This window comes from Lineus longissimus, chromosome 15 (genome assembly GCF_910592395.1).
Source record: "Lineus longissimus chromosome 15, tnLinLong1.2, whole genome shotgun sequence".
In the NCBI taxonomy this organism is placed as follows: Eukaryota; Metazoa; Nemertea; class Pilidiophora; order Heteronemertea; family Lineidae; genus Lineus; species Lineus longissimus.
The window spans coordinates 8,055,495-8,079,269 of NC_088322.1; the positions used below are offsets into that span (position 1 = coordinate 8,055,495).

The 23,775-nt window shown below is 40.3% G+C and overlaps 1 protein-coding gene across 5 annotated transcripts in view; it reads left to right on the top strand.

Moving 5' to 3' along the window:
* Positions 1-23,775, top strand: part of LOC135499312 (supervillin-like) — a 150,048-nt gene that overhangs the window by 16,108 nt on the left and 110,165 nt on the right. Inside the window, exon 1 of one of the 5 annotated variants that reach the window (XM_064790040.1) lies at positions 21,295-21,329. The exons of the other annotated variants lie outside the window; for them this stretch is intronic. The gene's annotated coding sequence lies outside the window, so the exon portion shown is untranslated. Of the gene's footprint in view, positions 1-21,294; positions 21,330-23,775 lie in introns of those variants that run through there. 5 annotated transcript variants of the gene reach the window in all.

Consider the following 23,775-nt stretch of genomic DNA (forward strand, 5'->3'; position numbering starts at 1 on the left):
ACACATGATAGGTTATCATCAACTACATGTAGTTTGCCCATTATATTGAGCGTGTTCATTCAGAGGGGGGTACATGTTGTGTCAATGTTTTTATGTATGAAATCTTTCTAATATTAAAGCCCTGAAAGTTATCTTGGATTTATTGGGGAAATGATGGATCAAGACAGTGTTTTAAGACTTAATCCAAGAACAATACATCCTGGTCAATTAGTTATTTGAAATTTAAAAAAAAACAGCAATTGAATTTTTGGGGGGACCCAGCCTGAGAAATTACTAGCATTTGTTGACACTGCAGTTTGTTCATTTCATCATAGATGGCAATACTGCTCATCATGCGCAGCTATGTCTGACATAAACTTCTGTCTCAGATTAGCAATTAGTGTTGTGGTCAGTTGTTTTAAAAAAAGGTGTCAGACTGACTCACTAAAATGGACACTTCAGGCAAGTCACTTTTCTTTGAGTTTGAGTATGACTGCCAGGTCCTGTTGCTCTTTCACCGAAACGTCTAACTTGTGCAAGTCGGAGATGAAATTTAGTGAGGTGGTCCCTCAGATCCTGTAAAGTGAGGAGCTTTGGTTGGCCCGGTAAAAACCCAATGCAGGAGTAAGCGTTCATTGATATATCTATAATGAGTTTCAAGGAATTCTGATGATACTTCTTAGAAAAAAACTTAGCATCCTTAATAACATAAATGATAAACACATCATTCCTCCATAGACAGGAAACACAGTCCCTCACTTTCCAGTGTTTTTAAAACTATGCACATGACTCAACTTGGTTAATGTCAGAATATGTTTAAATATGTTCTTCCCTCCACTGGCCGCTGATTCAATTTTTGATCGAGTGGCCCTTATAAATTTCGAACTCAACTTTAATGTAAAAATATCATGTCACTCGTCCCTCATTTGGAATGCATTGCATCGAATTGTTCCTTCCAATAGTACGAACTTGTTCAGCTGGGTTTTCAAGTGTTTTGGATGTATATAATGAGTGCATATCCTTCCGACTAGGTTGTAGACTGAGTACAGTAATTTCATGTAGGCCTACTTGTAGCTCTGGCTTGCTTGGGGAAAGGAGGATATTCCTTTGCTGTAATTGTTCTGTGTTATTTGTTGTTTGAAGGAAGTCCTATGCTCTAGCAGCTTGCTTGCATGCCTGGTGAGTTTTTGTCGAGCTATTTTGCTTTGTGCTCCTGACACACCCCACCCCTACCCCCGATCTCATCCTGGCTCTCTCACAGTAGGTAGTATGTTATTCGATCAGATAAAACCTGCTAGTAGAACTCAGTGGTTAAATTTGGTTTCATATCCAGGAGACCCTCATTTTTTGTGTGACTTTGTCTCCAAAGTCTTTTGATTTGGACCTAAAACCGGGATTCGTTGTACCTTGAAGGCTATAGTTTCATGCAAGGCAGGCATTATTGGATAGTGTTGGATATTTTCATGACCTTGTCTATTAATTATCCTGCTTTTTTACCCTGTTTTTGGAAATACCCATCACAACCAGCTCGATCCAGTTTTGAATGTCATGTGTCTTAAGCGCCGTGCAAACAAGCACTTTTAGTCGCTGCGGCTGAGCCATGAAACCTCGACAAATGTGGTTGGAATGCGGTTGCTAATCTGTTGAATTGTAGTCACTTAAAGTGAACTTCGTAGGAGCAATACAATGCCCTTTAACATCCCGCCTCAATCGGCATCAAAGCAATAGGTGCATCATCAAGTTTCTGAATGGAACCCTATTGCAGGCCCTATTTTGTTACAAGTTCATTTGGCCGAGCCTTGTTTACTGATATGCCCCAGACTTATAAACGGGAAATGAGAAGGTTCATTTTCATCGCCCAAGGAAATTTAAAAAGTGGGCTGAAACGTTGGCTCTGCGAGATCCCTTTGACTTGTTGTCATTACTCTGTCGTAGGTTACAAAAACAATAAAAGGCTCGTTTGCATGTTGCTTTACACAGCTTTATGGTAAATACTGATTGTGATTAATTCTGGTTGTTTCGGTAGTAACTCTTCATGTGTGATTCCCTCAACTGTTAAATACTTAGTGGAAATTGATTAAATTGCGTTGCCGAGGTGACCGATAAAGCTATGCACCTAGAGACCCGGGATAAACTCCTACCTGGGAGCTTTGGTCATTTATAGATCATGAAGAAGTGTACTTGCTTATCTTCATAGATACAATTGTGTTAGGACGTTGCGTGCCACCTTTTCCGGCTAGCGGCAGTGTTTGGCCCCCCCCCCGTTGTCGCTTGCCAGTTCACTGTTGTGTTGATCAGTTCCAGTTACTCTCTGTTGTGTTGGTCAGATTGATTTGTATGTTTATCAGTTCCAGTTACTTCCCGTTGTGTTGGTCAGTTCAATTTGTACTTCCCGTTGTGTTGGTCAGATTCATTTGTATGTTTATCAGTTCCAGTTACTTCCTGTTGTGTTGGTCAGTTCCAGTTTTACTTCCTGTTGTGTTGGTCAGTTTCAGTTACTTCCTGTTGTGTTGGTCAGATTCATTTTTATGTTTATCAGTTCCAGTTACTTCCTATTGTGTTGGTCAGATTCATTTGTATGTTTATCAGTTCCAGTTACTCTCTGTTGTGTTGGTCAGATTCATTTGTATGTTTATCAGTTCCAGATACTTCCTGTTGTGTTGGTCAGTTCCAGTTTTACTTCCTGTTGTGTTGGTCAGTTCCAGTTACTTCCTGTTGTGTTGGTCAGATTCATTTGTATGTTTATCAGTTCCAGTTACTTCCTGTTGTGTTGGTCAGTTCCAGTTTTACTTCCTGTTGTGTTGGTCAGTTTCAGTTACTTCCTGTTGTGTTGGTCAGATTCATTTTTATGTTTATCAGTTCCAGTTACTTCCTATTGTGTTGGTCAGATTCATTTGTATGTTTATCAGTTCCAGTTACTCTCTGTTGTGTTGGTCAGATTCATTTGTATGTTTATCAGTTCCAGATACTTCCTGTTGTGTTGGTCAGTTCCAGTTTTACTTCCTGTTGTGTTGGTCAGTTCCAGTTACTTCCTGTTGTGTTGGTCAGATTCATTTGTTTGTTTATCAGTTCCAGTTTATACTTCCTGTTGTGTTGGTCAGTTCTAGTTTTACTTCCCGTTGTGTTGGTCAGATTCATTTGTATGTTTGTCAGTTCCAGTTACCTCCTGTTGTGTTGGTCAGATTCATTTGTTTGTTTATCAGTTCCAGTTACTTCCTGTTGTGTTGGTCAGTTCCAGTTACTTCCCGTTGTGTTGGTCAGATTCATTTGTATGTTTATCAGTTCCAGTTACTTCCTGTTGTGTTGGTCGGTTCCAGTTTTACTTCCTGTTGTGTTGGTCAGATTCATTTGTATATTTATCAGTTCCAGTTACTTCCTGTTGTGTTGGTCAATTCCAGTTTTACTTCCTGTTGTGTTGGTCAGATTCATTTGTATGTTTATCAGTTCCAGTTACTTCCTGTTTTGTTGGTCAGTTCCATTTGTACTTCCCTTTGTGTTGGTCAGATTCATTTGTATGTTTATCAGTTCCAGTTACTTCCTGTTGTGTTGTTCAGTTCCATTTGTACTTCATGTTGTGTTGGTCAGTCCCATTTGTACTTCAGTTCCTCCCTGAAGTTGGATAGCCTGCTTTGCAACAATCATTATGCTGATCCAGTTGCCACTTGCACATCTTCTCCTCACTTGATCCCTGTACTGATGTAGGCTGACATGTAAATTGAAGTCAGAATACTTAATTGACTTATACCGGCTGGCTCTGTCTGTCTGGAACAAAGGTGCACGGTCTTCCTTCACCTCCTACAGTTTTGTGATGCTGATGTCAGTTCATCTCCATGGCAGCTGCAAGGACTTCTCATTCTCTATGGATAATCTCCTTCACCTACGGTCTTGTGCTGCTGCCACAATTTGCCCCGATAACAGCTGCAGAAATTTCCCTCACTCTCGAAGGATTGTCTTCTCTAAGGATTGTCTCCTCTAAGGATTGTCTCCAAGTGCAGAGGGGTCCTTCTGGTTGTTCCATCTAAGGGTCATAGTCTTCCCCGCCTCCTACAGTCTTGTGCTGCTGTCTCAATTGGCCTCCAAGAGTGCTGTGAGGACTTCATCGTAAAGTTCTAAGGAAGGTGTCCATGTGCTGAGGGGTCTAATTGATTGTTCCATCTAAGGGCCACAGTTTTCCTCCACCTCCTACAGTTTTGTGGTGCTGCCTCAATTTGCCTCTGTGACAGCTGCAGGAACTTCTCTCACTCTCTTAGAATCGTCTTCATTAAGGATTGCCTCCAAGTGCAATGGGGTCTTTCTGGTTCTTTCATATAAGGGCCACAGTCTTTCTTCGCCTCCACAGTCTTGTGCTGCTGCCTTAATTTACCTCCAGAACAGCTGTAGGCCTCTTTCTAAAGATCATCACCGAGTGTTGGGGGGTCTGCCTGGACATCATCTTCGATGTGGGTTCCATCTGGGAGCCTGCCTGGTATGAAATGTTGGGCACTGATTTCCTCTGCGTGTTACCAAGCCCTCCCGCTTTCTCTTCAGCACTAGGATTTCTATCCTCTCTTGTTCAGTTCTTCTCCATCAATTAACATTTGAATGCCCAGGGCCAAGAGCAAACACCAATTGGGAGAGTCCTTGTTTGGTAAACAGGACATCACACCAAAGAAGCAACAACATTGGCAGTGTCTGGATGCAGCAATCATGAAACCCTATCTCTTCCAAGGTTCATGCAAGATGTGTCCTCAAAACCAACTTAAAACTCGACCCATTCATGCTGGAAAAAAGTTAGACATTGCAGACTAGATTCTGATGTGAGGATTTCGAGTTAGGGATACAAATCAAATGGTGTAAAGACAGTATTATTTTGAGGATTATCGCTTTTGGATTATCTCTTGACCATGTATGTTGCAGTCATAGGTATGTATGTTCATCTCCTTAGCTGCAGTATCATTTTTTACTACCCTTCAAAGAAACACAGCCATATTAGTCTCACGTGACAATTAGTTTGGATTCAAAAAAGGAATATAACATACATTCGAACCTCCTTTATCAGACACCTCTCTCTTACGCACACCCTTTCCATTAGGACACTGCATTGGTCCCAAGCTGGTTGTTTCCTTTGAATTTGACCTTGAGAAAAACAGTGATCACCTACTAACGGAAATCACACCATCAGCATCATTATCATCGTCATCATTATCATCATCGTCATCATCATCATAATCATCGTCATCATCATAATCGTTGTCATCATCTTTGTCTTCGTCATCGTTATCGTCTCATCATCATCATCATCATCATCATCATCATCATCATCATCATCATCATCATCATCATCATCATCATCATCATCATCATCATCATCATCATCATCATCATCATCATTATCATCTCAATGAAATCACCACTATCAGATTTTAGAAACATTCTAGATGAGGTAGCTTTTGACACCTTACTCTACTCAATCAAAGCAAAATTCTCGCCTCAAATAAATCACACCAACAAATATTCATGATGTTTAATTTCGCTTCGTTGCACTCGATTAAAGTGCCATTGAAAAGCAATCTGGTGGCTGTCTTTAACACCATCTCATCATCGTTATGGCATTTAGAGAGGCAAAGTAGTCACGCAGTCAATATATAAAGCTAGTTTTCATATTCTGTGCATGTGCCCGTATCAACAGTTGGCTTTGGGACAGCAGCATTTGGCTACCCATACATTGTAGGAGGATTGGTGTTATATTAGCTCCGTCTTGTGAGTTTCTTTCTCAGATTTTCGTAAAGGAGGATTTTGACTTTTTCTCGTTCTGGATTCTATCTGAGTTGAGTGATTAGTACGGATTAATATTTCAAATGAAAACTGAGCATTCAGATATTCTGGTTTTAAAAGGTCCAAAAACATTGGGCAGGGGCAGAAACCTGTTTGTCAGTCCTTGGGGGGGGGGAGGGGCTGGTGCAGTTGTGCGGATCTGGTATTGTAATTCCTCCGGCAAGTGCTGTGCACAGCTATAGTTATGGATTGTTTATCTATGTTTCTTGATCTTTAAAAAGAAGTTTTTCTGAAAATATGGGAGGCACACACTTGGGGCACCTACTTGGATGCGCCCCTGTCATGCAATCAAAGCAGAACTTTGTGTTTTGGGACACTGGCAGGACATAAGATTTCCTAATATCAGGGTTGACTGGAATTGTTTTGGTATTCCTATGATTTTCTGCCAGTCAAGATTAGCCAGTCTACGGCTTAAAAGATGTCTTTTGGTCGATGGCCACTTAGCTTAATGAGCTGTGCATAATACACCGAGTTCCACTGCAGTTCAATCGATTCCAAGGAAATCTGCATCAGTGGCAACCATCCATCAAGCACGTCAATTGGGCTATCGTATTAATTGTTATGCATTAAAACGAGATTGTTTGTGTGGGGTCATTATAATCAAGTGATAGTTTCACTGTGGTTTCTATGCATCGTTCCCTGCATTGTGTTGCGGTGATCGTTTCAGGAAACACAGTCAGGGCACAGCTTCCCACCTGATTCTGGGAAACACTAAAGAAGGACAAATCGTGCTGCTACCTGTTTGAGAATTGTTTCTGATATTGAGCAGGGATATCATTGAATACCCGACAGATAGATTTTTTTCTTTGCCTAGATTGCGTTTTGTGGTTAAGAGTTCGCTTCCTATACCCTGTATTTTGGGCACGCTCGACCAGACCCAAGAAAATGGGTTGGAACTCTGATGAATAACTTCAGCAGCGTGAATGCTCGAATATTGGAATCGCATAATTGGCATGGGACATTTCCGTTCCCGCTACGTCTAATTGCCTGCCCCATAAGATTAAGTAGGGATAAAATTGAGGCTGAAGTGCGTGGCCACATTGTCTTTAGCAGTAAACTCATCAGGTCATCAAACGGCTGCTCAGTGGATGCAGGCATTGGTTCATGGTTCATCTCGGGTGCCAGTTTTCCAATTTGCAGATTTTCTTGGGCTCTATTATCCTTTTTGGTGTGTGTTCTTGCCCAGTAGTGCATATTACTGTGGTTTTTAGCAAAGCACAATACCAGTCCATTTAGTTCAAAATTAGCCAGTTAACCGGTTTTGCTGATTTACTCCTATATGCGCTCTCATTCAGTCATTGTGACCAAAGTATGACTCGAGAGAGAGAGAGAGAGCTGGGAATTTTACCTCATTGATACAGACTTTATTGGAGGACAGATGATGGAATTAATTGGAGCCTCTCTTTAGCAGCTGAAACAATGAACTTGTTGTGAAAGATTTTAAATTCTTATCGTCAACGTATTTGGGAGGATATAAACTCGAGATTTCAGATATGTATAGGTTGACACGTTGCATCGTTGGCATTGAAATTTAAAAATAAACTATCGAGGCATTGATGTTGGATAAGACGATTCTGCTGAATAAAGTTTTCACAGATTTGGATTTCTTTCTGCTTGGAGGACACACCTTGAACTCTAAGAATGAGTATGGTGTATTGCTTCTGTTACAGATGGTCAGGTAATGATAGGCTTGAAGTCATTGGTGTTGTCATCTTGTTTTGAAGATTTTAGCTTTTCCTTGATTTATTAATTTATTTTGTCACCTTTTTTGCACGTGTCTGTTTGATCACAGGAGGCATGAATTTTAGTTTGATGAGAATCATTCTAGAATTCAGTCGAACTGTCCAAGTTTGCCAAACATGTTATTCATTAGCTAGAAAAATACAGACTCAAGTTTAAAATACCTCCCAAACTGTCCCTCCCTTTTATACATGTAAGTTAAGGTCCTCGGACAGTTGGGCCATGTCAATGTAGATGGAGCCACTAACTGCTTTGTGGTCTCGAGTTGTTCGCCGCCTGACTATCAGTCAATTGGTCTAACCCAGCAAGCCGTTAATGATTGATTATTGGGATAATAGTCCTGGCGAATTTGCTCCGATCCACTGGCCAATAGATTGTGGGGATAAGAAAGAAGGGTGCAATACTCAAGTTTCACCGACCCCCCCTCCCCCATGAGGACGTTCTTAAATAAAATAAGGGAGATATAATGCCTAGTCAATTGATCGAATTGAAAATTATAAATTTGAGTTCCCTTTCGGCTAATGCTACCAAGTAGTTGGCCATTATGTCAGGCTTTCATATTTCTTGAAAATTGCCAGAGAGCTGTTTTTCACTTTCTTGAGTTTGTTTTAGAGAGATGAATCACTCTCCATAATATAACAAGTCTATTTTAATGGGGAATGATTACACCATAACAAACAACATTCAATAACAGTAGAGACTCCTGTGGTGGTCCTCCGCAGGACTGAGAGGCGTCCTGATTAGGGAGGTCTTGCTCAATCGAATGGCAACAACCACTTCGGGTCCGAAACTAGTGTCCTTAACAGAGAGGGTGTCCTTTTAAGTAGCTCGGTATCTGCTATGAGAGGTTCCACGGTACTCTGTAGAAAGATTATATTTTGTGTTTCCATTTTGTCACATACTTTGAAGCATATCATAGTTTACCCGAAAAACGTTTTCAAGTCTTGTACTGTCCACTGGTATGCCATCCCATTCATTTAGGCTGAGCCGTTCAGAATTGTCTAATTGGTCATAAACTGAGCACACTTTTTATGCATATCTTGTTCCCATTGAATGGGTTTATATTGTGATGTATCAGTTGATTGGGATTTGGTTCCTACAGTAGGCCTACTCCCGGGCCTACTCCTCACATAACCAGTTGTGTCAGAATGTACACCACAGGTAGGTTTGGTTTTGTGCTCTTTTGTTATGAAGTTTCAGGATTCTGGGGCAGACCAAAGTCTGTCTCATGGTTTGGGTTGATTTACTTCAACCACACAACCCTTTCGTTGCCAGTCACCATGACGTCTGGAAGCAGGCATGGTGCTATTAGTGTCACGATTCAAATTACTGTATCCCCTTATCCCTCAATTTTGCTTTTTTCCAACTGTGAAGTCACAAAATCTGCGAGACTGACACAGGCTTTATTGTCTCTTACGACACATGCGTGTCTTCATTGGAATAGCTGCTGATGGAGTGGAGTTGTCTCATTTTCTCAGTGCAGGGGAAGTTCATGATGCAGGAATGAAAAAGCCTGAGTCACAGAATGGAATTTCGTTCTTTTTGTGGCAGGAGGAGGCATGAAAGTAGAAGGTAGAAGGTAGAATCTACCTTCATTGTTACTGTCCCTTGCATGCCGGTGTAGACATTTTCTTGATCTCGCTTACCTTTGTACTAAGGCTGAGGCATGGAACTGTACACTTCTGGTGCTAATTAACACAGCAACAGGTGGATATTATAATTGTTATTATCAACAGCAACAGGTATCTTTGCATGTTCACCCTGGAAACTTTTCAATTGAAGTTAATCGCTAGCACCGGATGACTTTGCTTGGTATACTTAATTTTTAAAAGGCCTGCGATAATTTAGTTTTTCTTGTGGCTCAGGTAACTAGAAATAAACATCACTGTGGCTCAGTTATTATGCACTTAAATTTGTTAAAACTTGATGTTTATGGTGTTTGTACTCTACACAATAGTATTTTTTAGATCGATATTTCTCACACAATTATTACATTTTCAAATTCAAGATAAATTCTAATTTTTTGACCGAACAGAGTACTTATGTTGGCCATCACATTTGACTCGATTGCAAAATTAGGAGTTTGCAGATACACAATTTAGACTGTTATGACATAAACTACTTGTACCAGTAATACTATCAGATTGCATTGCTTCGGAGCTCGACTATTTTTTGGAAGTGATTAAGAATATGCAGCAACACGGTTTTCCTAATTTGAAAAGACTTTGAAACAGTTCAGGTTAAGATTTATTGGAAATGTTGTAGCCTGCTCCTGATCTTAATCGTCAATGTTTTTCTGTTACATTGCACTGATATCACATTGTAGCTTTTGATAAAGTTATTTACCATTCTGGGTACAGACGACAAGTGCGCATGAAATCTCCTTGAACACTATCTCTGACATCCTGGGCCATCGGCTGTATACAATTTGTTAAATTTAGATGAAAGTTGTCCATTCTGCTCAGGTTGAACTGCGGAAAGAAGAAATCTTTGCCCCAATCCTAAACTTTGTTGTTCGCTATCAATTCAACTGAGGAATGTTAAAAAACTCTGCCTCATCCTGAACTGGCTCTATCTCAATCATCTCACGCATCTTGGGACAATTCTTTATAAAGAACAACCCTTGCAGAGAACTCAAATGATCTCTCATTATTGTACCAGTGTGACAAAACCATTCTGTAAAGATTAGTAAAGGAATCCCAATACCATTAATTATTCATGTCAATTCGTAAGGCATTATGTATGCCACTAACGAGGTTCTCCCAACCAATGTTGAGAGGTAGGGACTGCTGGCTCCTGGTATTTACTCTGTATTGTTTTTTGTGAGTAACAAGTTGCATGTAGTCCAGCTGATGCATGACCTACATTGTAACCAAAATTTCACAGCTGGTGTATTTTCACATGTTCACTCAACTACTTTTCATTATTACCCTTGGATTATATCATTGTGAACGATGGTGAAAGTATCGTACAGGGTATTTTCACCCTGCACCGCTGGTAACTGCAAACGATGCTGACCCCACAAATCATGCAGAGGGACTCTTGCCACATGTACACTGTGATGTGCTGGAGTACCCTCACTTTCCACTCTCTCGCTGATAAAGCTACGCGTGACATTGCATTCTGCCAGATCAGAATTGGAAGCTTTGACTTGGAGTAACTCAGAAATGTCAAAGCTGATGATATCAATACGAGACGACTGGATATAGTCTTGTCAGATATTCGCTGTGTTCTCGTGTACACTTGGAGTAAATCTATTCCGCTGAAGAGACTATGCATTCTGCTAGGAGCCCTTTGCTCAAAGTAACTTCAAAAAGTATCAGTAATTGCTTTGCTACATTGCTTTAATACATCAATATACAACAACATTACATGCAGAGACGCTATATTGACCCCGGCAAATCTCACAAGCAGACGACATAGTCTATTAACTCGCAGAATCTCGCGAGTCGTCAATCCGCTTTTGACGTGACTTTGTGTACAATGTGCACATGCTACTGTCGGCTATTGTCAAGCAGTGTCGGCAGTCATTCAGTATAGGATTACGATATGACATTTAGACAATAACACACCAAAATTCGCTCAGTTGAGGATTATTTTTGGATACTGGCGATGAGTTTTGCCTATAGCTTCAGTTATAGGTGGGAAGGTCAGTACGTTTTATACATTTCCGCAACACCGGTTCCGGTGTCTTGTCTGTAGCATGGATGCTGTGTACACAAAGACGTGGTACACCCGTCTCTGCATCTTAATGTTGTGTTGGGGCATGTTGGTCCCTTGTGTCAATATTTGATTTAATCGTGTGTCATGTGTCCTGTCTTGTATTGTCAAAAGAACAGGTTATCATTATTTCTCAGAAACCAATGTCTTGTCCTTGCATAAGATGCTGTGTACACAAAGATCTAATACTACCATATCTTGTCTCCTTATGGTGTATTGAAACATGTTGGCCCCTTCTGTCATTTTGTGTCTGATACTCATCTGAGTCTGTCTTTATGTGTCGAAAAAACACGGTGACAGTATTTCTTAGAAATCAATGGTTTTTCCCCATCATAAGATGCCTTGTACACAAGATCTTCTCCTTCTGTCTCTATCCACATATCCATACTTTTGCACAGGTAATAGCAAAAGTGGACTATTATGAACAAATAATATAAACAAACTCAACATTTTATGATATAATGTGCATTTAAATTGCTCAACATTTTGCAATTAGTTGTGTGTGTCAGTCATCCGTGGTATACTCTGAGAGCAGCCATTTGAGGTTGCCGCCTAAATACCCATTTTGTTGTGCGCTACAAAAATGAGTACACTCTTTTTTTCATAAAAATAATATCTGTGTCAGATGATTGTTCATATTGTCTATGATGTTGACTTTGCGATGATCTCCTTTTCAGAATATGAAACTGTGTCAGGTTATTGTCAGAGGGACAAAGTTGTTGTCAGTGGGACAGAAGTACCAGGATATTGGCGATGTGTCCTTTAACCCTATCATTGCCGACACAATTTCATGGTCTACAGGCACAAAATAGACCTTTTGGAATTTCAGTCAATGCTTTGTACACACCTTGTTTGTGAAAAATGGATTGAACTTTGCTGTAGAAGAAGATGTACATGGGATCTGTTCAACATAGCTTAACCTACAGACATTGGAATTTAAACACGATGGAAATCGCACTGAACATGAGAAACAGAATGAAATCCAAGGATTTTACGAAAACAACTAGAATAAATTGAAGAATCTGATTTTTCACAACCTCAAACTCAATTACCTCTTGAAAATCCAAAACGGGATGCATTACAACCACACTTCTATTGCATTACAACCACGCTTTCACATCATGCTTCACCGCGCCATCTATCTGAATTAACAGGAAACACAGTTGGCACACAGTGACACAAGTCCTCGGTATGCATCATGTACAGCGATGAAAGCCATATAATCATCTACATACTCCTTCCTTTGCAGTGGACAGAGTTCCTAAAGGAAAATGGATCTAGTGCTTATGATAAAGCCCTAAATATCAGTTCTCGAAAAGCGTTTGCCATGTCTTAGTTTTCTTCTGACTACGAAATGCGCTCATTCCACTTAAGCATTGTTTAGGTAAACAATGTTGGACAAGTGATAAGCATCAGCAACCATAAGACCATAAAGGTACAACTGTACTTTAGTGGTGCGCCCTCCGGAGGCAAAGTAAGTAATGAAATTTAAGGGGGTGTATTCTCACATGATGGTTTATCAATGAGATGGTGATGTAATGAACTGCTGTCTGGAATGTCAGTTCACTGGATAACTTTATGACATTTACTTGAAATGCTCCCTTTGAAGAAAAGTTGGATTGGTCTGGCAACTGTAACGCCAACGAGGTTATTTGAGATTTGCCGAAAGCATGAATTCGCAATGGGATATTCTACCCTTCTTCAGTGTTTATGGTTATTCTGAAGAAATACACTTCTAAAACCATTCAGTGGGCCAATGGGATTAATCTCTGCTCAAATTCCATATCACCGCAAAATAAATCCTATTAAATTATCATTGTCAGAAAAGTTTTTGAATTGGCCATTGCAAAAGGTGTTTAACGTGCCATTTCTGTAAGTAGAACATTTTTTCATTTAGTATTGAAGGTCTAGTACAGCTGATTTGATTAGAAATTATGACCCCACGCTGTCGACTTACATATGCCCATTGTGCTGTTGTGACTGAGATAAGCATCATTTACATCCCTTTGTGGTTTCGTCTCGCTCAATAATTAATATCTTTCATTATGAATGAATTTTGTCAGCACCACTTTGGTATCCAAGCATTTTTCTAGATATTAGTGGTACAAGGCCATTATTAATACAGCTCGCGACGAAGTTAACCATGTATTTGGTTTAATTCACATTTCAGATCAATATGGAGTGAACTTCAAAATGGTTTTTGCTTTTCAGGTTTGAAAGCCTTTGTATTTCAGGCATTGTCTCTGTCTGACACTGCTTAAAATACAACGGAACACGTGACTTTATGTCTCATCGAATATTGATAAAGGTAATAATACAACACCACAATTATTGTTTACTGTAAACCACGAATCGATTTCTGTGACACATAAACTTTGTGAACTTTCAAATTTCAAATTGGCGGCAGACAAATTTGATGCCAAAATGGAATCATTTTAATGCGTTTTAAACCTTGTTGATCTTGGTCTACAAAAGTCTCGAAAATGAAACACTTCACAGTTTACACTACACTACGTATTGGGAGGCTAAACATTTTAAAACAGGTCCATTTGTGTTGAAATTATCATGTTGTAAAGGACTGCTAGAAAATTGGCCAGATTTTTTTCCCATGTTGTACAATCTGAGCTCCAACAGCTGTTGAGTTGATGTTCGGCCCACGTGTTGTCAGAGAATAATATTTCCGATTGGAATTAAATGTATCAGTACAGTGCCACAAATTGGTGTGGTGTTTCAAGCTAAGTGCTCATATTTCTCTACATTTTATTGGCTTCTCTGAGCATGACTGGACAGATTTCTTATTCAATTTCTCTGGTATGAATTATCGGTATTCTGCGAATTTTATTCCACAGCTGTCTAACTCGTTGTACATCAGATTCTTATTTCTATTCTAAATTCAACAGATGAGTCCACAATTTTGTTTTCAGCATCAGGGGGGGGGGGAGGGGGGAAGGAAAGGGATGCATGTCTGAGCGAAAGGTCATCAAAAGATACGTAAGCAGGTCTAGGCCGGTGCAGGTCTAGGCCCGGACCGGCCCACATGGAGTTGGCATTATGGAGTTCTTCTCTTTCAGATATTTTCATTCATCTCTGGTTCCCATGATGACTCCTCTCCAAATTGATTACACGATTTATCAGCGAACCATGCATATCGCTCCACGCATTACCATAAACTGTTGCTTCTGATAAAGTTAATGGACCCCTCTAAGGGAACATGGTCTGTTCTTTGAATGAATCTATCAAGTAGCCGAGGATCTTCCTTTATTGTAGCCTGGACTTGGTTTATTTGCTCCACCAGTGTTGGTCAGGTTCCACGTTTTTGGTTGCAAGACCTAATTCAATGTCTGTACGACAGCTGCATTTCTTGACTGTGCTGCAGAAAAAGGCATGGACATTTTTGTTTCCCCCTGGATAAAGCAGGTTGCCACAGTACAGGACTTGCCCCTACGACTTGTTAAAGGTCTGACAACAGCACTCGCTGTGCCAAAAAATGGCATTTTCAGGGGCAATTAACTTCCGATCACGTGACGACTTGAGTGTTGCGTGACATCCCGGGTGATGTCATATCTTCCTTGATTTGTCACGTGATCGAAATTCTTTGGCCCTGAAAACACGATTTTGGGCATTGCGAGCACTGTCGTCCTTGGTTTTAAGATTCAGATTTCACAACACTAATGTACATGATGTATGATTTGCCACTGACACAGACAATTTTGAGTCTCGCTTAACCTTATCTTACTCTTACTGTTACTCTAATTCACCTTGGGATGATCAAGGGATGGCGTATGTTATCATGGTGGAGTTTCGAATTATTGGGGTAAAATGCCAGATGAAGAGTTCCCATCTATTCATCCTCTCAGATAATTTTTTTCACCATGAAGCATTAAGATAGAGTATGATTGGATTCCAAATTGCGGTATACGGGCAGCAACAAGGATGAAGTACCGAAGTTTCCCAGCTCTTGATACTGTAGATTTCCTTTGTTGCAAACACTCTGGAAGTCAACAAAGAAACTACACAGGTCTATCTATCTTCATAATAAGAACTTGATGGGAATTGAAGGAGCATTTAGATGGAGTGCCATTGGAATCACAACAATGCAACCTGCGAATACATTGGTGAGCAGGAAATGGCATGATGATATCTCTCAAGTATGATGGTATCGCAGAGGCTTCCAAGCACAAGGAAGATAGTAAAGGCAGTGTGAGGTTGCTGGCCAAGTAAGTAAATGAACCAAACGGGAAAAGGGGTACGAGTCCAACAAGTCATAAAACGTCCAATCCCAAATCCTGTCAGGCAGTTTCTGGCAAATTCAGATGGATTTTTTTGCTCCTTAATTTTCCTTAGACCCACTAAAAGTCTTCTTTTTTGCAGCTGTCTCACGCTGATTCCATTCAATCAGTTCGCTTTGTGCGGCAAACATGGCCAAAACATGTCAGTCTCCTCTTTTGTTGCAGCAGGGAGACATGTGGTTGTCATTTAGTTACTCTGACAACTGGTGTTCTGATCTGGTGTAACGTTTTTGAGTGTTTCCATTTCTGACGTTTTCCTCTCACTTTTGCTGCGGATGCCATGCATAGCACATCGTATACATGACCTATGATGTGCAGATGACAGCCAGAAAATGGCTGCCGCTGCCAATCGGTTATGGAACATATGAAAACACCAGTAGCATGTTTCTCTGTGTTCCCCTTTTGAAAAATCATGGTCTCTCCATCGGGCTATTTTTTCACTATGGAAACACTGAGATACGGGGAACATTGAAAGCTACCAGTTGTATCTGAAAGGATCTGTCTGCAAAGCAAAATGACCTTAGCAGCAACAATGACACTGATTTGGAATGCAGAAAGTGATAAATTGTTTTGATCTATAAACTAGCATTTTTCCAGATCCCTTGGTTCTCTTTCTTTCAGTATGTATAATTGGACCTGTTCAGCCAATAATTGTTCTGGTCTCTGTAGTAATCAATTATGCCGATGTTCAGAGCTGCTACAGCATCTGCCTGCTCTTATAGATTGGATTCCATTTCTTTGAGGAGGGTACTAGTCTTCCTCTTCTACTGCGCTCAGAGTCCATTTGTGGTTTTCACTGGTGCTGGTGTTAGATAGACAAAGTTGGTCGAGTTCAGTTTACCTTATGGTAGATCCAACTTTCCCTGAATCACAAGCAATCATGTTCTGGTCAACCAATGTTGATCCAGCCACTGCCCAAGGTGGCTTTTCAATAGTCATTACTTGGTCTTTGAAGGTAACCATATCCCTTCAAGTCAAAACAAATCGAGAAACAGTATGTTTTTGTCCTCAAAGCATCACTCCTTCGGTCGTTTTCTTGAGTTATTGCCGACATCCTTTCAACCACTATCCATCAATACGACACCAAGCAGGACAAATGGTGGCAATTTTTCCAAGAATATGCCTACTTAACATCCTTACAGCTTCCCTCACGAGAATTGCTCCTGGCGCTGATCCTAATGTTACCAATTCCTTTGTTGTGTCCTGGTAGAAGGACTTGGCCTGTAATGACTTGTTTTGTGTAGTAGTATATGTGACTTTGATATAAAGGTTCAGGAATGACCTGTATTATGAATGACGTGTGACTTTGTTATAAAGGTCCAGGTTGAATACTTGGCTTTGGTATAAAGGTCCTGGAATGATTTGATTGTGTATGACGTGTGACTTTGATATAAAGGTTCAGGAATGACTTGTATTGTGTATGATGGTACTTGGAAGGAAGGTCTGGGGAATGACTTGTATGGTGTTTGACATATGGCTTTGATATACAGGTAGGTCATAAAGTCTTGTATTGTGTATGATGTGTGGCTTTGATATAAAGCTCCAGCAATGAATTGTATTATGTACGACTTGGGACTTGATATAAAGGTCCAGGAATGACTTGTATTGTGTATGACATGTGGCTTTAACATAATGGTCCAGGAATTACTTGTACTGTGTGTTACGTGTGACTTTGGCATAAAGGTCCAAAGGAAAAAGTATGAGAAAAAGTTGGCCAACGATTTGTGAGGCAGGTTATCTGTCTAAAACCTTGCTTTTCCCAAGTCTGCAACACTATTGCCTCCTGACTATTTTCTTGAGATAGGTTGAGAATCTTTTGATATATCCAACTGAGGCTATCAATCCGACCCAACCTGGACAAATTGCTGTAATTTTTCCAAGAATCTTCACCTATTTTACTCCTTTTAATACAGCTTTCCTTATGATTACAGCCAACACTTATCTTGAAATGTTATCTTATTCCTTTGTGATGTGTCCTGGTGAAAGGAATCCGCCAGGAATAAGTTGTGGTCTAACTTGATTGAAAACGGGTGAACTTGAGATCAAAAGCAGGAATAAAATGAATCGATCTTAGAAAGCGAGCTCGGAGGTGGCAGAAATTGGCCAGTGATCCTTGGTATTACCTTCTGAAAAGCAGTCTGTTAAATAAAACTACTACAATTATTCCAAGAATCTTCCTTCTTCATCTCTTTATAGCTTCCTACCGAAGTATTGCATCTTAACCCTTCCACTGCGGATGACAGCACGTCATCATCTAAACCCTTTCGCTGCGTAAGACGTGCGGAGCACATCGTAGAGCAGTGTCTGGAAATTTTTCACCGACATCGGAGAAAAATGTCAAAATTTGTGAAAAATTAAGTTTAACACTTCACTCTTACATGTAGGTGGCAAAATACGCTTTATTTTCATTCACCTTACTTAAACATGACCCCCAAATGCTGTCACGAAAAATTAAGCCCCTTTTGGGGGCTAGAAACTCTGTGCATAATATTGTGGGCCCAAATACACCTCCCTTTCTCAGATCCATCCTCCAGTGTAATAGCATGATCACCTTACAAGATCCGGTACTGCTATGTCCCACAAGTGATAATCAATAAAATAACTATCATAATAAATCACTTTTAGTCACATGGCGAATAACGGATTCCTGTTTTTATGAGAGCAAACTAGGAGTGCCGTCTGGATGTTCTATGTTTAGTGCTGATACAGGGTGTATCAAAATTACCAAAATCTAGATTTAATTGTCACCACACAATTCAGAACATATATGGAATCTGAATACCCAATTCAGAATTGTTTTACAATGGGTTTTAGCGGAGAAATTGTTTCAGTTCCTAACTTTCTTCAAAGATGGCACTCATGTTGTTTTAACGTTGAAACTTTTTGAGCTGGGATAACTGCCTGGAAGAGGAAGTCACATACGTTATTGAAGTGGTTTGGCCGTGAAACCACTCAACCCCCATCCTGATTCTCAACAGGAGATTTGGGCAGGCCCTGTTGCAATTTTTTAAACCTCCTAAAATTTCCCCGGTCGGACTATAATACGGGTGTCCCATAAGTCCTGGACATTTTTTGGCCTATCCTTGCATCCCGAATAGGAAAATCCCCCCCCCCCCCATATTTCATCGCATCAATATTACATGACATTCGTCTTATTGCTCTGCCATCAATCGACATCTCATTTCCTACTTGTTCTATATTTCTATAATTCTAACACTGAGCGATCGGAGAAATAATGCATCTGGCACTCCTAGCAATCACATCAAGGAGTTTCTGACACCAATGCCTTCTTGTGATTTCCTATTTCAGGTAAGCTTATTTGGCTGTCATGACAAGATATATTGGGTGTCAAAAATGTATTGCAGTCAGCTTGGGCATCAATAATGTACTTGCTGTTCATTTTGGTACAGTGGAACCTCCCTCAATAGCGGACACCTCTCTGATAAGGACACCCTTTCTGTAAGGGACACTGCAGTAGGTCTGAAATTGGTCATTTCCATTGAATTTGACCACTGCAATCAGGATACCTATCAATCAAGGACACCATTTGTCAGTCCCAGGGGTGTTCTTAATAGAGATATTCTACTGCATGTGTCTGTTGGCCTCTTGGTATGAACTTGCGACTAAATTTTCATTCCTCCTGACAATTAACGGAATAACGCATCACCACTCATAGAGTCATAGCAATCACGTCAAGGAGTTTTAGATACCAATACCTTTTTGTGATTTCCTTTTATTGGTATTGGGGTGTTACATCCCAATAAATTGGGTGTCAAAATTACTGTTGCAGCAGTGATTAGCATCACAGATGTAGTATCTGACTTCTGCAAACAGCCACCTTAGTCCTGTTTGTGTGTTTGATGGATATCTATTTGCATTGAACATTCTGCACAAAATAAGCGACCCTGTTTTACTTCGAAAGTGAACTAGTCGAGTTTTACCTGAAGATTGCGGGTCACGGTCAAGTGCCTGTGAAAATGGCGCATATAATTGCAAAACACTAATGTGGATGTAAGTCCGTAATGGATCCTTCGTGGGCCTTTGGACCCTTGAAAAAGACTAGAATTTGTCTGTTTGGCTCTGCGGTTTGTGTCCCAATGTTGTTGGGTCTTGGCTGCTGTTTTATTTAATGTGCCAATTGGTCAACTTATTGCCTACCCACCCAGGGGAGAAAATATTAAACCAACCTGGAAGATTTCGAAACTGTCAATGTAATGTTATGTGTTATAAAATTTACCCTAAATCTTTGATGAAATTAGCTGAAATCCCAACACCGATTGCCAACTTTGGCATAGTCAACTTTTAAATGGCTAACAAAATATATTTAGAGAAAATATAAATATTTTCCCTTCTCTTTTAAAGGCAGGAATGCTAACTTTGCGTAATGTGTGCGTAAACTCCAGGCTGTTTTTACAGGCAGTTTTGAGTTTGTTCATGCCCAATATGTGCACCAGGTATCTAACTTGGGGATAATATGTGCGGATATTTTTTGTTTGGGAAATTGTTTGTTTTATTCTATGGTTTGCGTTTTGTTATGGTCAACTTGCTGTAAAGTCAAGTTGGTTAGTTTTCAGTCGCTGTTCCTGCAGGTACGTCAAGTTTCCGAATTTAGGCAGATTTCAGACTTTTCCTCTTGCTAAATGCTATATCTGACAACTGGAATCAAATGATCTCTGTCTCCACTCTCTGCAGATGTTTGAATTTTCAAAATTGGACTCAAACTTGAGCATTTTAGAAGCATTTTTGTGCAGGTGAGTGCTGCAAAGGGCAAGGGGTTCATGACAAAAAACTCAAATTTTTGCTGTGGCTATTTGGCTCCCTGCAATAGACATGATAGACGTGTTATTTTTGATGTGTGTATGTTATTTTGTCCCTTCTCATACTTGCAAGGACCTATTTTGCTTTGGGAACCAAGTAATGTGTTGGTTTAGGGTTGGGAGGGGTACAGCCCCTCTTTTTGCAAAAAAATCTGCAAGGAATAGTTTGGGGTTCCGCCCATATGAATGAAACATGCAAATTCAGTAGGTTAAAGGAAATTTCGCATGATCAGTGCTTTATAGCTTTATTTTTACATTTTCACCGCCCGAGAAAATGTGCTTTCTCATTTCCTGTTTAAAAGTCTGATGCAGATCAGTTTGCTAGATTTGGCCTGATGAAGATGTGGACAATAGAGTTCCATTCAGAAACTCTTGAATGACTTGATGATGCATCGGCTGTTTTGATACCGACTGAGGCGGGGGGGGGGGGCGGATAGGGCATTGTATTGCTCATTCAAATTCGCTTTAATTTTAAAACGCAATTTTGTTATTTGTAGAGACCTCTAACTTGAGGGCACATAAGTTTGTCATGGTCAATGATAGCATTAATTTGTGGTAAAATAGCTACATAATGGCACCGAATGAATAGGGTGTAAAGTAGTCACAATTTATTAAGCTTTAAATGTTGTCTTCATTCCAGTGGTTTTAGAATCATATTGATTCTATCTCTTCCTGGCCCCCTGGCAGTTTTTGACATTAATGTTAGGCCTTCTTTTACTATAGGCCTGTGTTGAACAGACTGACATATGACAGGTCCCAAACATGGTATTGTGCTCATGACGATACTTCTCAATCTGGTTCAAGATTGGACTCCCAGTGTTGTTCATGGACTGATTTATTGTGCCGTGTTCTTCTCGCCGAGCCTCATTGATTGGGAATATAATGTCCACTGTTCGTTTTGCAAGCTGATAATTGTACTCGTGACGTTCAGGATCGGTATGGGGCCACTTTGATACTTGTATTTACCTAGGTATGAGACGATCGTCACATTTTGCACTGGAGATACATATTTATGTGTTTGTTGTTATTTTGCCCATATTATGTTGCTGGCGTCGTTAATTTTTGTGACCACGGAAGAATTCTTGGTACCTATATAGCTGTCATCTTGGTTTGGATCAGTCGGTGTAAGTAAGCTATGACACTATCTGTACCCTTTGATAGGTTCATCTCGATGTGTCCAAGGTCCTGTTTGTTCCAAGTTCTGTGCATCCCAGTTGGAGGGGAAGGTCAGGGTCAAGGTTAGGATTAGAATTGGGATTGGGATTAGGCTCTCTGAAAGTAGCCAGTTTATGTCAGTAAAAAAAAGTGCAACCTTTCCCCACAACTGGGACGCATGTGAGGTGGGCTATTCAACATTGGACTCATAGAACCGGCATCCACAGCAAAATGGTTCAGCATGTTTGGAAAAGCTTTGGCTACGATAAATTTTCTATAGGAATGGGATGGGTATTTTGCTGCATGGTATTGATGTTTTGTCAATATCTCACAAATCCTTGATGTATTGGCCTGTATAATGATGACAGTAAATCGTGGATAATCGCGGCAAGAATTGTCTGTCTCGTAGTTGTATTCCTCAGCCATACGTGTGGTCCTGTAGTCCTGGAGGCCTCGTTATTACTCCTTTGGGAGCTATAAAACTGGAATTGTTGATGGTGTGGCAACAAATTATGTTTGGTGAAGATTAGACATTAACTGTACGTTGTTTGGTCATAGGATGCTGTGTTTGTTGTCTCTGTTGATATTGAACCTCATGGTCTTACACTCCTGTTAAGTCTAGTCTGGCCCTGGGTATCTTGATAAGATGCAAAAACCTTGTTCGTCAAGATGGTACCGCATTGGTCCAACGACTTACTGTAAACCCATTTTTTTCTCGAGCTTGATATTTTTAGAAGGGGTGGTACAATTGCAAAGTTTAGGTGTGCGGAATGTTCAACTGAATGGTTGGTCTTTCAAAAATTCACCTATTTGCTGAAATAAATGGAAGCAAACTCTGAAAAGGCTATTTATGCGAACATTTTAGGCCACAAAATTGAAGGGGTTTACGGTAAAATAGCAGCAACTATTTCCTCAAACGTATTACATGGCTTTCCCTTGAGATGGCTGAGGCACAGTGACCAAAAAGCTTGCTACGGTCCAGTTACATCTTGTGCATCGTAAACATGATAAACTGAGATGAGCACACTTTTGCCACATTCAAGCCCAGCTCTTGTCATTTCATAATTGGATAATCCATGGATCTCTTGCTGTGGGGGTTTAACCTGTGGGTGACCCCCTATTGATTTAGCCGAGCCCTTCCTCTGTTTGAGAACCCTTGGGCAAGGGGATTATCGATCAGCTTTGTCCAATTTCTGTCCCTTTTTGTGCTCATTTATTTGCATGCATGGTTATTTGATGTGTTGATGCACTCTCAACTTGCCAATGCTCTGAATGGACATAAAGATGGACATAAAGATTTGTTTGAAGGGTATAAGTAGTTTACGTTTGTTGGGGGTGGGGGGGGGCTGAATTATGGGGGAGCTGCAGCTTGGTTGGTTTGAGTGCTCAGCCTCAGCCCGGGAAGGAACTTTTTGGAGGTGGAAGGTCTTAACTTCGATCTCTACACAGACCATAACTTGGGCCAGCCATTGGGTCATCAGTTAAGAATCATATGTCAGCTCACTGAAGATCTATTCTTTGTAGAAGATTCCCTTAAAATAGCTTTCTCGTTAGGATAATTACCGTAATCATACTTTACTGGTTTGTGTCTAAGATTGTCCTGGGACTAATCACTCGGAAAATGATGATTGGCAAAAGAGATCGTCTACGATTCTACGTCTGGTACCAAGCCTGGTTTGGCAGTGGATTGGAAGCTTCTCACAGTGGGCAAGCATACAAAGCTATATTGTTTTTGGCAGTGGGGCAAGCGTACAAAGCTATGGTATACATGTATTTTGGAACAGAACGATTGTCAAAAGGAGCAAACCAACCACAAGTGCATTGATGTGAAATATTTCCCTTTATCAACATCTGCTGGACAAAAGAGTCTGACGTCCTGTTTAAGAATGGCCCTTTAACTAATTCCGGATGCAAGTTTGACCTAATGATCCCAAATCTGGTTAAAATATGGGTAGAATCATGCATTCCATTAGTTTTTTTCGGCCCAGCTGGTGTCCCAAAAAGAAGATTCTCTGATTAATTGGCTCCATCTTGTAGTGTTCTTCATTGTATCGAGATGGAGACACAAGTGTATTCACTTTACTGTGAGGTTGTCCCTCAGAATGTATTGGTTTGCTGTGAAATTCATGTGGTCTCGATGTCCTCTAATTGGTGTATTGTTTGTGTGATTATTGAATCAAAAGATTACAAAAGTCAACTCTTGTAATTGAAGTGCCCTTATCTAAATCCAAACCTAATCTATGTGCATGGTGCGAGCTTGA